Below are 12,181 nucleotides of genomic sequence, written 5' to 3'. Positions count from 1 at the left end.
TCTCTACCAAATGGGATACAAACATTAGTTTGGCTCATAAATGTAGACTAATTTCACTTCATCATAATGAACCTAAAAACATTAATTAAAAATGTAATGCATACCAGACAATATACACAATGGCGAGTGACGATCAAATATAGATTGACTTCAACAAAGCCGTAGTTGACAAATGAGGAATTATTTGCAGCCCTATGATGCATGCGATTTTTTTTTACATTTGACAATGGATACTCATTGTACTAAACAGCGATATAAATCAATTGTTATAAGAAAACAACATGTTGAGACACCAACTGCCATAATTCTATCAGCCTACAATCAAACATGGCATCGCACTTGCAAGCTGCCACCATTATTCTGTGTCGATGGCACGAAAGCCACAATTTTCTACCAAACCAACCACAGCGCCTGTCCGCCCACATTTGATAAATATCCCGAGCACTGATCTTACAAACAGAGAAATTAACATGCTGGGCAGCTTGTGGTCAGGAGAACTCTTTGTGAGGAGTGGCTAATTTGATAGCAGCCTCTAAAAATTCTTAGCTTGCAGCTCACCATCATGTGTATAATGCTAGATAGCCAGCCAGGATAATGAATACAAATGAATGCTGCGCTAATGATTTGAATAGTGAATGCTGAACTGGAAACATAGCATCTATTGTACGCTTTAATCATGAGCTTGCACAAGCACAAAACAGCCAGCCATGGAAATAACATGTCTGGACACATTACACTCAATGCGATATACGGTGTGGAACCTGGAATTAATACAGCCGATTATCTAATATATAGAAGAGTCAAGGATTTTACGATACAACCATTACAATAGAGCACCTCGTGATTTGTTTATGTATAATTGGATTATTAACTCACTGTTATTTGTCAAATTTGTGTACAATTAACAACGCACTGCATATATGCATGAGCTTGTATATACTTTACTGTATGTAAAAGCGTGTGAATATAATTACGGACAAATACTGGCTTGTCACTTGGGCCTTAAAACTTCCTTCCAGCAACAATTTATAGTCACAAAAAAAGTGCTCGATTTGCACGTGTGATTTCTTCACATTAGAGCCGCGATAATAATCTTCATCTAATATTTATTGGCAAATCCTTTACAACACTCACACGTTTCAACATGCCAGCACTCGGCACTAATATATTTCAGTGCTGACTGATAGAATCCTGCAGGACTGGAGTTTAGTGTGTTGCTTGTTCAAACACACCATCAGGAGATTTATCAAAGCCACAAAGCAGTCAAATCCAATTCATCCACGATGAACCTTTTTGTGATGAAAGATTCAATACATTTAAATAAATTCATTTTCTAAAATAAATCAACAGCGGAGATGCATACACTTGATTTGCAAGGGGACATTCAAACAAATTAAACCGTGGCCCACTGCGGCGAACTGTTGATGTCACAATGAAAACTAGCTTAGACCAACGTATGGATATCATGCCTTCTCTTTTCTCCAAAGATGAAATATTTGTTTATTACTGCCCCTACAGTGCAATGGAAGTTTGAACCTACAAACAATAGCCTCGGCCACAAATGCGCTACCACCAAACTGTACAGCAATTTACACCTCAGCATCATGACATCATCATGGGAGTTTAACAGTCGCAAGAGCTCATCATAATTTGTTTAAGTTTCATAACATTGTTAGTAGCTTGACGAATTTTCAGATTAGCGTAAGCAATTTCACAGCACAACAGCTCCGTTTTCTTACGTTTACTCCAGTAACCGTTTCAAATCGGGTTTAAAGATTTATCCAGAACTGACCTGCTATTGTGTGAGAATGTGAGCGCATGTTACGCGATGGCCCCCAAAAAGTATTGGTGCGGAGCAACACATTTGATAATTTACGATTCAGTGATAAGATTTTGGTAGAATTTGGTAGGACAGCCGATGACCAAATTGCCCAGAATGTACCTGATTTTACGTCAGAAGCTAAGAAGGCTTGAGGCTGGATAGTGCTTGGATGTGCTGCCACCACAACAGGTGTTTTAGGTTACTACTGCCAGGGCTACGTTGTCAATTGCAGAAAATACATTGCTGTACTGCACTATGCTCTCAACAGCTATGCTCCCCATATTTACCAACCAGCACTGACTATCGTGGTCAAGTATGGTCAAATAACCCTAAAACTCACAGGGTATGAGGAGGCCTTCATCCAGTAGTGAATCGCTCGTGGCTGATGATGGTTATTTGGTAAAATATTAACTCGATGTGTTTTCAATTTTGAAAAGACTACAACAAGCCAGCTATAAAATTGGATACAGTTGTGCCTAGTGGTGATGTTACCTGAAAATGGTAGAAATTGGTACATTTAGTAAACCAGTCACAACTCTACAGGGTAAATTAAATAACACAAGATGTGCATGACGCACAAGAAGCTACAATGTTGGACGACAAGTTATTTTATATGTACAGCTACATGGACGAATGTGGACCATATGTAATGCAAGAAACATTGAGCACATTAAGAGTGCTAACGTGCAAATCCAGCTTTTTTTGTGTCTCGGCCTACTGAATCCACACTGCACACATGTCATTGTGCGCGTGTGTGTGTGTGAAGTTTGAACAGGTGTCATTTCCTCACATTAAAGATGGACCAGACATCTTGTGAATAGGGAACACATCCAGGTGTATGTTTGCATGCAATAAAGTCGACTGTATTGATCATACCATGAGCCTCTGCTGGTTAATGTATACCCATCTCATGTATATTCAGCCTCGAAAAAGAAGTTCCATTTATGCCTTGAGAGATACGCAATCTTGTTTGATCAACACTAAACAAGGTCATTGGGAGCATTGTATTAATTCTGGAAGCAAAGTAGTAACACCTGGGTTTTTTTTATTTAAGAGTTCCATGGAAGTGTAATTTGACATTACAATAAAATAACAAAGCAAATCAGCCAGACGATCAGTACGTCTTGACACAATTTCTAGACTTGACACAATGACCTCAATCACTCTGCAGCAATCATACTTTTTCTTAAATAGTCGAGCACATATCAGCTCAATTTATACCGAGGACAATTTGCTCCTCCCAGAGAATAAAAAAACAACTCAAAGATTACTTACCAGGTCGTAATGGTGAAAAAATATCTCTAACAAAACGTTATATCTGAAGGTGTGTATTTGAAACATGTTGCATATTCCCATCATTCAGCCTTCAGAAGGCATTAAAATATCACCGAATATTTTGAGGCAACAGCAGATTGCTTGAAAACATTGATATGCCTCACACTTCACAACACATTAACGTTGAGAAAAAGACAATTTTCTAACGTTACGTGAATTTGCAATCTCGTATGCAAAGCTGCAAAACAAAACCGTTATAATCCATCTGTCTCATAACAAGTTGCGTATGCACTTTAAATGCTATGCACGAGTATATTTTTAAGCTTGTTTTCGTCACAGTGATCATAAAATGTTTACATAATATAACCCTGACAATAAAAGGAGCTAATGGATGTTACACGATAGACAGCGCTATCGCTTCGCATACGAACACCCTTGGTTAATGTTCACTGCCACATGTTTTTATTTAACATAATTATAAGCGAAAGGCAATAACCCAGTCAATTCCTACTTAATTTAGCTTTAACGCTGCATTATAATGTAGCGCTCCTATTCACTACCACTATAGTATACTGGAAGATCTGTTTGTAGACCTTTATAGCATCTAAGTGACGTCAGATTCAAATGTTAATCATACATCTGGGCACATAAAATACAATTAGTTTTTTAAAAAATCCCAGGGCTGTCTGCCCCAAGGCTCTTAAACACTGCATATCAGAGAGTACTCTACTATACATAAAAACAGCCACCCCAATGGTTTTCTTCAAATATGTTGAGCTTAATAATTCCCTTTCAATCACAATGTAAAGCATTTTACTTGAGTTGCGGCGACAGTGTGTTTACACACTTTGCCATTGCTCTGACTCATCGCAATACTACTACATTACCCAAAAGTCATTATCATAGTAATGACATAAGCTAATGCATGCGAATTATCCACACGCTCAACATAAATGACAACTTCACTTACATGAGCACGCGTCAACGCGAAATAATATTTTCTTCATTTAAACCCATTTCATAAATCACAACGAGGGTTTTGTTAACACAACCACACCGCACGGTTTATTTTTATATGCACAATATATAAGCGCCAGCGTCTAAACAAATAGCATTTAACCGCTCGAGTATAATGCACGTGAACATATGGTTAATCTGAAGGGTCCCACTTGTGCACCTCGGAGGCAAATGCATCATCGGTGACCACGGCTGTAAAACCAACGAGTTAGTTAATGATGATGAAGACAAATACATCGCTACTATTTTGTAGATACAACGACTAGGGCTGCGCCCTCGATATCCGCGACACGAGTTTGGAGCGCTCCGTTAAATCGCTGCGATTACGTCAACGCATTTAAGTATTCAACATATTCCAGTGACGCCGCCAGATAGCCATAATGAGAAGTTATTGTTTTCTCATTAGCATTGCTTTAAACTCAGTTTGCGATATCCCCAGGACACGCAGCATCGTGTTCGCATATACAAGACACGTGATATTAATAGGTTGTTTGAATAGTTTTAATTTTAAAAACCACCTCAACACGATCCTTCTCAGAGGCAATCTCGTCGTTTACAGTACGTATTTATAAATCATTGCAGACTTAAAAACTTGGATGGAGGGTGACGTGGTCGCTACCACAATGCGATACGAACCAATGCACACGAGTTTGATTCCCGTCCGCGGCTAACGTCAAAAGCCAATTACATCTCAACGAGCATGCCCACGCGTTGCTTTAACAAGCACACAAAGACCAGCGAGGTATGGTATGTCAACCCTTTCTCACCTCCCTTTACCCCATGACCAACGCACCAACATTATCAATTAAAAACCGTGACAAAGACCGCGCCGAAAACCACCCCGGGCTGGCTTCGTCTTCTCCCCGCGTCACGCGACTCCAAGTTCGGCGAGAGAATCTATCCGAGGCTGGCCCCTCACTCTGACTCCGCAAACAGGCTAGGCCGCTCTGCACAAGCCCCAAAAATAACATTTAAAAAACCACACAAAACCTCGTCGCAAAATGTAACTACGGAACAAAACACCATCTGCAGCCTCGTAGTTTGAACCACAAGCCATTACAATCGAAACGTTAAAATATTATCCTTAAAAACACGCCAAGGCGACCGACGCCATGGCGGCAGACCAAGCGACTCACCTTTTAAACGGTGGGCGACGTCTCCTCCGTTGTTTCTCTTCGCTCTCTCCTTTCTTTTTTTTAGCGCTCGCCGTAAAGCAACAACAAAAAATAAGAAATATATAACGTTTCAACGATGGTAATGTTATTATAATTTTTTATATTCCGCATGCGAAAACGGCGGTACGGTTAACACACTTCGTAGCCGCGCGTAAAGGCAAATGAAAAACCTCTCCACCACCACCGCCGTTTCGGGTGGGGAGGTTGTTGTTTTTCTCTCCTCTCTCGCTCGCTCCCTTTACACTTTGCGCCGACGAGAGTCGCGCCGGGCTGCCCCACTCTGTTTATCTCCGAGAGTCGCGCCGCGACGTGGGGGGTGGGGCCGCCGGAGGGGTGGGCGTGGTTATTGAGAATCATGGGGGCGGGCCTCGATTATTATTACTTTATTAATATTCTTAGGTTTTTTTTCGGTAAAGTCACGCAGGTAAAAAATCTAAATTAATAAAAGTAAAATAAAAATACAGCTATCGTGCTGTGACGGTTCCACCTGAAGACGAAAGCTTGTGTTGCCTCCGAAACGTCGTGATTTTTATTTTATTTTTATTTAACTTTTATTAATTTTGATTTTTTTTTTACCTACGTGACTTTACCGAAAAAACCTAATAATATGAATACTTGCAGTCACGAAAGCTTCAAATCTAGCGTTTATTAATCTCGGAGCGCGCACCCCACAACGTGAGGGAAAGGGGGCGGGGTGACGTGAAATGGGGGTGGGGATCTCTGGGGGGGGGGGGGGAGTTGGGGGCTGGGACCGCTTGTGATTGGAGGAGAAGTCGCCTTTAGGGGGGGACGGGAGGAGGAGGGACGCGGTGGGGGCTGCATGAAGGGGGCGGGTGTGGAGGGTGTGGGGGGCGTGGTTTAAGGGCATTCGCCCCCCCCCCGTCCCCTCCCCGCACGAACTCGCGCTCTTGATTGGTCGCTGGTGGCTTGGGGCACGCGCCTCCTCCTCTCGTCTCTTCTCATTGGTTGCGGGAAAATTCGCTCGCGATTCGGCTCGCGCGCTCGTGGCTTGAGACCGTGGCGCTTGAGGGTGTTGTCGTTCCGGGAAAGGGAGATTGCTGACAGAAGGAATGCGGATATGCATACACGTGTGTCATAAAGCGTGCTCCATGTGCGTGGTGTGTGTGCCCAGTGGCTCATTGCTCGCTTCACAGCACTTGCCCTAAAGAGTATGCGAAGGCTATAAGGGGAGTCTTGTACCGTGCAGAGGTGAATGCTGTACGTAATGTAGACGCAAATAAAAAAATATATACAATTGTTTCTGATTTATATGTGAATGTATATATTATATTAACATTGTGCATTAATCATGTAAAAATGTGGTACGGAGAAAATAACAAGTGTGTTGAAACATGTCCATGCTGTATACAGCGTCTTCACTACAGTATACTGCATTAAAGAAGTGTATATCAGTCATCACTCCACTGCTGTTTGAAGCCTTTGCCATCTCACAGTCCAGTAATGCAACTAAAGTACTGTTTTCGTGGACATTGACTTAAAATACATAGTGGATTTGGTCAGCATGTCGCTGGAAGGGGTGATGAGGCAGTGGTTGAGCCTAATGACGGAGTGACAGCCAGAGTTGATGGGCGCCCGCTGTATTACAATTATATGCAATCTAGTGTGCCGATTTAACAATTATCCAATGTTCAATTGCATGATGGTTCAGTTATCTGGCTCAATCTCAGCTTGGTTGTCCCAGGTGATAAAACACGTGACCTTCAGTGCGGATAAGGACAATCCATTGGAGTTGATCTGTCGTTTAATTTGAACACCCTCTGCATACCCTTTTAAACGAGATGTTCCTTTTCAAGGGATTTTTGCAGATGTCATTTGATCAATAGTGCCGTATATTACTTGCGTCCAAAATCCAGTGGCCACCTAACTCTCCATGTCTTCTCGTCCCTGTGTATCTACGCCATTGTCCCCGTCCTGCTCTCCTCCACCCTGGCGCGCCGAGGCGACGAGATGTTCAATCCCACGCCCGGTGTGCAGGAGGTCGTGGGCTCGACCCTGACCCTGACGCCTGCTGTATATTTGTAGTTTGCATGTTTGCATGTTCTCTCTCCCCGCGGTCGCGTGGATTTTTCTCCGGATATACTCCGTTCCCCCCCCCCTCCACATTTAGAAACGTGCGTTTAGAGTGTTTGCTGTACATTTCCACGTGACAGATCAACAAAGTGGCTTCATATTTTTGGCCAGGTCGCTTCTGAAAAAATAACTAACTCAGTGGGCCTTAGCTGGTAAAATAGATTAGTTCATAGTTTTAGTTTGTGGATCACACACACAACTTTTCAAAGCTCAATTCCCTAAGGGTAAGTTGGTAAATTGATGGCAATAACTTTTATGTACAGCATTTCACTGGCTGAGGTGACCCCACAGATGTCTCTGTTCCCACCATGCTTGCACTGTAGTGGTGTGATAGCGGACTTCTTCAAAATAAGTGTCGAGCCACAAGTGAACTCTGTTCCCTTAACTGATGAAGAACTCTTTCCAGAGTAGCAGGAAGTAATACTTTATTAGTGTCAGCAGCACGCCAATAGAAATATCTCAAATATTTTATTTGCCCAGTTGGCTCTTCTGAAAGCATATCCAGTTGCAAAATTGGTTTACAGTTAATAGCTATGACGTGCATCGGGAAGCACACTAGATCAGTGGTTATTAACCTTTACTGCAGCCTTGCACCCTTTAATTCTCAAGCGTTATTTTTTATTTAATGTTAATAAATACATAGGATTTGATTAAACAAAGTAGTTGTACTTACGTGTAAGCCCGTGCTTAATTTTTGCTTCGATTATTTACCTTCTAAAAAAAAATCTGCCCATGTCTCGCACCCCCAGAAAGGGGCTTGCGCCCCAAGGGGCCGTCCATAAATGACGTCACGCGATTTTGGCCGATTTTGACCCCCTCTCCCCCCCCTCGTCACACGCGGTCACAAAAAGTCAGACCCCCCTCAAATATGACGTCACAAAGCTCTGCACCCCCCCCCCAAACCATATTTCCATTTTAAAAATAAAACATGCTTCAAATCACTTTAAACTATTGTCATTGTAGTGCATATTTAATGTGGCGCTGCACTCTGATGTTGTAGGAGAAAATACGTATTAAAATGAGGCGTTGGAAAGCTGAACGTTTGCATAAAATTCACTTGAAAATATTCTCTTATAATTATAAGATATTAAAAGTAATTATAACTATAAAAAATACTTGAAACTTTGTAGTAGAACAAAGCAAAATGGAGAGTACAATTATAACAGTCACATATTCATTCCACAGAATGAAAAGCCCTGGTAGAATCATTAGAATAAAAATGTTTAATAACAATCATTAAAAACTTTTTACAAAATGTATGCTTCTCCATTCTCCCATGGAGAAGCAAAATGCTCCTTCATGGAATAAATAAAAGGCGACCTTAGTAAATTTAAATAATCAAATAGTTAATCATGAATTTTTTTTAAAAATTGTGTTATAACAATTCTATGTAATTTTTAATTATTTAAAGTTGCGCATTTTAATGTGACGTCACACTTCTCAAACCCTCCCCCCCTCGTCACACATGTCTGACCCCGCTCCCCCCCCTAGGTGCGTGACGTCATTTATGGACGGCCCCCAAGTTAATAATACCTGCGCCTGGATCTGCTGCGATTTCTGATTGCTTTGTAATTGCATTGAGAGGTTTTAAAAAAATGGGAACACGTGCATCAGAGAGTTAATGTATGTACATTAGATAATCGATTATGCGGCGGCTTCGGGGGGAAGGGGGAGTGCCGGAAATTCACTCCGAACGATCATTATTTACAAAAGCTTATTTTTGCACATTCTTCTTAGGTGTTGTGCATATGTTTTATTAGTGTTTCCAATGTGTTTACTGTTTGAAATTGGTACCGATAAATACGCATACAAATAGACAAAAATTACATATCCTACCGTAACAATTTACTGCATTTACTGCACCGTACGTACCACTCAAACCTCAAAGACTGTGCATGGGGTGTTGTACATACCACTACGCTCTTGTTTCAATAACTTGATGTGTTTGACAATCGCCGGACTAGGTTACAGCCTTCGGAGCGGTTTTGCCGGTTTCGCCGGATCGGCCCGGGCTTGCCGGATAATGTTGTCGATGATCAACTGTATATATAACTTCATTTGCATCGTACGTAGCCAACCGTGCTAATCGGAGGTGTCGAAGGAGAGAAACATCGTGCCTTCCGACCTGTTTACGGACAGAACGCTTAATTGATTAATTAGTGAACGAATTCATGCATTTTGAAGGCAATTCAAATTGATAATTGTTTTTTTACCCTTCTATCTGGCAACAAAACTGACACCTTTTTACAAGGAGTCATGTTTGCATAGACCGCAATACCTGCAGTCATAATACAAACAAAAGACATAACTCTGATAATCATCTGGTCCAACCCATGTGAGACTAGGCTCTAAGGAAAGCTGTCTCGGGTGTGGACCAATCAATTTCAAGGACAGTGCACATTATGAGAGTTATGTCTTTTGGTTGTATTATGACTGCAGGTATTGCGGTCTATGCAAACATGACTCCTTGTAAAAAGGTGTCAGTTTTGTTGCCAGATAGAAGGGTAAAAAAACAATTATCATATTTTTACTGGCAAATGAGGTTCCCATAGTGCAATTCAAATTACTAAGAAAAGTACAACGTTGTGGATTGGGCAGAGGCCAAGTCACGAAATGCAATTGTGGCCCGCTGGTAGAGAATGAGTGGCAAGCCACGTGTAACAGCTGTTGTGTTATTGCCTACTGTGAAGTTACACGTGAAATTGCGTTTCTGCAAAGTGTTCGTTTTGTGTCTGCCGTAGTGTGCCTTTGTGGGCGCCACGGTAGCGAGATGTTAACTACCTCGCATGTTACATCTCCACCCTGACGCCTGTGTATTTGGAGTCTGCATGTTTAACTCCCCATTGTTCGCGTGGATTTTTCTCTGGGTCTTTCGGTTTTTCCCCTCCACATTTAGAAAGACGCGTTTAGAGCATTTGGTTGCTGTACATTTCCACAGCAGCCACTTGGTTGAGCTATCATTTGTGGCCAGATCGCTTCTGAAAAATAACTATATAGCTATGTGGGCCTTACCTGGTAAAAAAAATAGTTTAAAATAGTTTTTTTTAAATAGAGAAAGGTCCATGACCTTACAATATGTCCACAGGCGTTTGCTCCGGAATTAAACTATTGGACGTCTGTAGAAAAGAGCTTTACAGCTCATCGGATTCCTCCAATAGAAATAAAGATTTCCCTGGAAGGTTCTGAGTTCTACCCACTGAGAAAAGTAGAGTTGATATTTATTAAAACTAAAGGATTTCCATTGGCTGCTAAATTTTAACTGTTGACATTTGTCAGTGTTAAATAATGCTAAATCAGTGTGATGTGTATTAAAAGTCTAATGAGATCAACTTAATATTGAATTATTGTACGTTAAAATAATTGCAGTTATGAATGTTAATACTATAAAGATTACAGAGGACGCATTACCTTTGCGTTAAAATGCTCAACATAATGCTTAGTGAATATATACATTTAAAAAACGCGGAGAATCAAGCGAATTACAAATTTATTTACGTGAAATCTAACGTTCGAAGTGACGCAACATCGTCGCGCAAACGAGGACCTTGGGCATGATTCACGATCGGGCATGCAGATGACTCATCGACAGAGGCTGCTCGTCGTTGGAACGCGAGTGCGCGTACCCTCCGACCTGCCGAGAATGATGGCACAAGTCCCGCATGAAGATGAGAAGCTGGAAACACGACGCAATTTACCATCTGCACCCGTGGTCTTCACTAATGTTCAGAGGGGAACGGGGGAGGGGGAGGCACTTTCTCCGATAATACACCATTAGTGTGAGGGCCACCACACATTTGAAACCATTGGGGTTTGATAGCACAGTGATGATGATGGGGGATGTTTTCACTTTTTGCGCATTGTCGGGGGCGTCACGTCAAGGGGCTGCACTAAAGGCCACCAGTGGGCGTTGCAATGAAGAACACCTTGATGTACACAGTTTCCTCAGCTGCGTCTGTAACATACACGGCTCATGCCTCATCTGCCCTTAATTGCATTGGAAGACCATAGCCCTCCTCCTGGCTTGGTAGCTATTTCAACTATTTCAGCATCCTCCCGTTTGTTGTCCTTCCCCCGCTGCCACCTGCGATTGGCATGGTTGGCTACGTACGGTGCGAAAGAAGCTCAACATACACATGCCGTTTCGTTTGGTCGTTATCTACGTGCGCTACTGTGTGTTGAACTTCTGTCGCACCGTACGAGTGGAGGTAGTGTCGGGGGGGGGGGGAGGCTGCCGGTGGTGCCTGGCCGAAGTGACCACCAAGCAATTGAAACCCGTCCGAGAGAGGATGCCCACCGGGGAGACGGAGCAATGGAATCAAGAAGTGCGCAAGGTGCCAAGCGGATTGTTGTATTGCCCAATCACCACGAGATGGCAATGCACATGGGATGATGCCTTTCGTAAACTAGCCGTGAATTAATATTGGCTGAGGATCACGATGACCTACTGACAGCCTGAGAACGAGCAGCAAATAGAAGCCTTAGTGTCTATCAGCGACTACTGACAATAGCCTGTGTTAAATAATACATTTGACCGTCACTTGTTGCTCAACATAAATTATCACCATCCCATAGCAGCAGACCTCGCGAGCCAGCCCGTCCCAACTCGAGCATGACAAAGCATTCCTGGCAATATTTTTTAAAAGCAATGTACAACTTATCTCCCGAACAGCTGCTTCGCACGTGGTCGTGTGGCTGTGGCCCATTTATTTTTTGGCTCTTAATTTGTTCGTGGGATTTTCCCTCTTCCCCCCCTACACCCCCCCCCCCGGCTGGCAACGCACACAGATGTATTAGGGCGGTT

At 42.4% G+C, this 12,181-nt stretch overlaps 1 protein-coding gene across 2 annotated transcripts in view; it reads right to left on the bottom strand.

Moving 5' to 3' along the window:
• Positions 1-5,601, bottom strand: part of LOC144729100 (la-related protein 4-like) — a 58,518-nt gene extending 52,917 nt beyond the window's left edge. For both annotated transcript variants that reach the window (XM_078609025.1, XM_078609028.1), the window contains exon 1: positions 5,251-5,601. The gene's annotated coding sequence lies outside the window, so the exon portion shown is untranslated. The remainder of the gene's footprint in view (positions 1-5,250) is intronic.
• Positions 5,602-12,181: the final 6,580 nt, after the last annotated feature.

This window comes from Lampetra planeri, chromosome 31 (assembly GCF_965212315.1).
Source record: "Lampetra planeri chromosome 31, kcLamPlan1.2.h2, whole genome shotgun sequence".
In the NCBI taxonomy this organism is placed as follows: domain Eukaryota; kingdom Metazoa; phylum Chordata; class Hyperoartia; order Petromyzontiformes; family Petromyzontidae; genus Lampetra; species Lampetra planeri.
The sequence above is the reverse complement of the archived record's forward strand: the minus strand, read 5'-3'. Positions and strand labels throughout refer to the sequence as shown.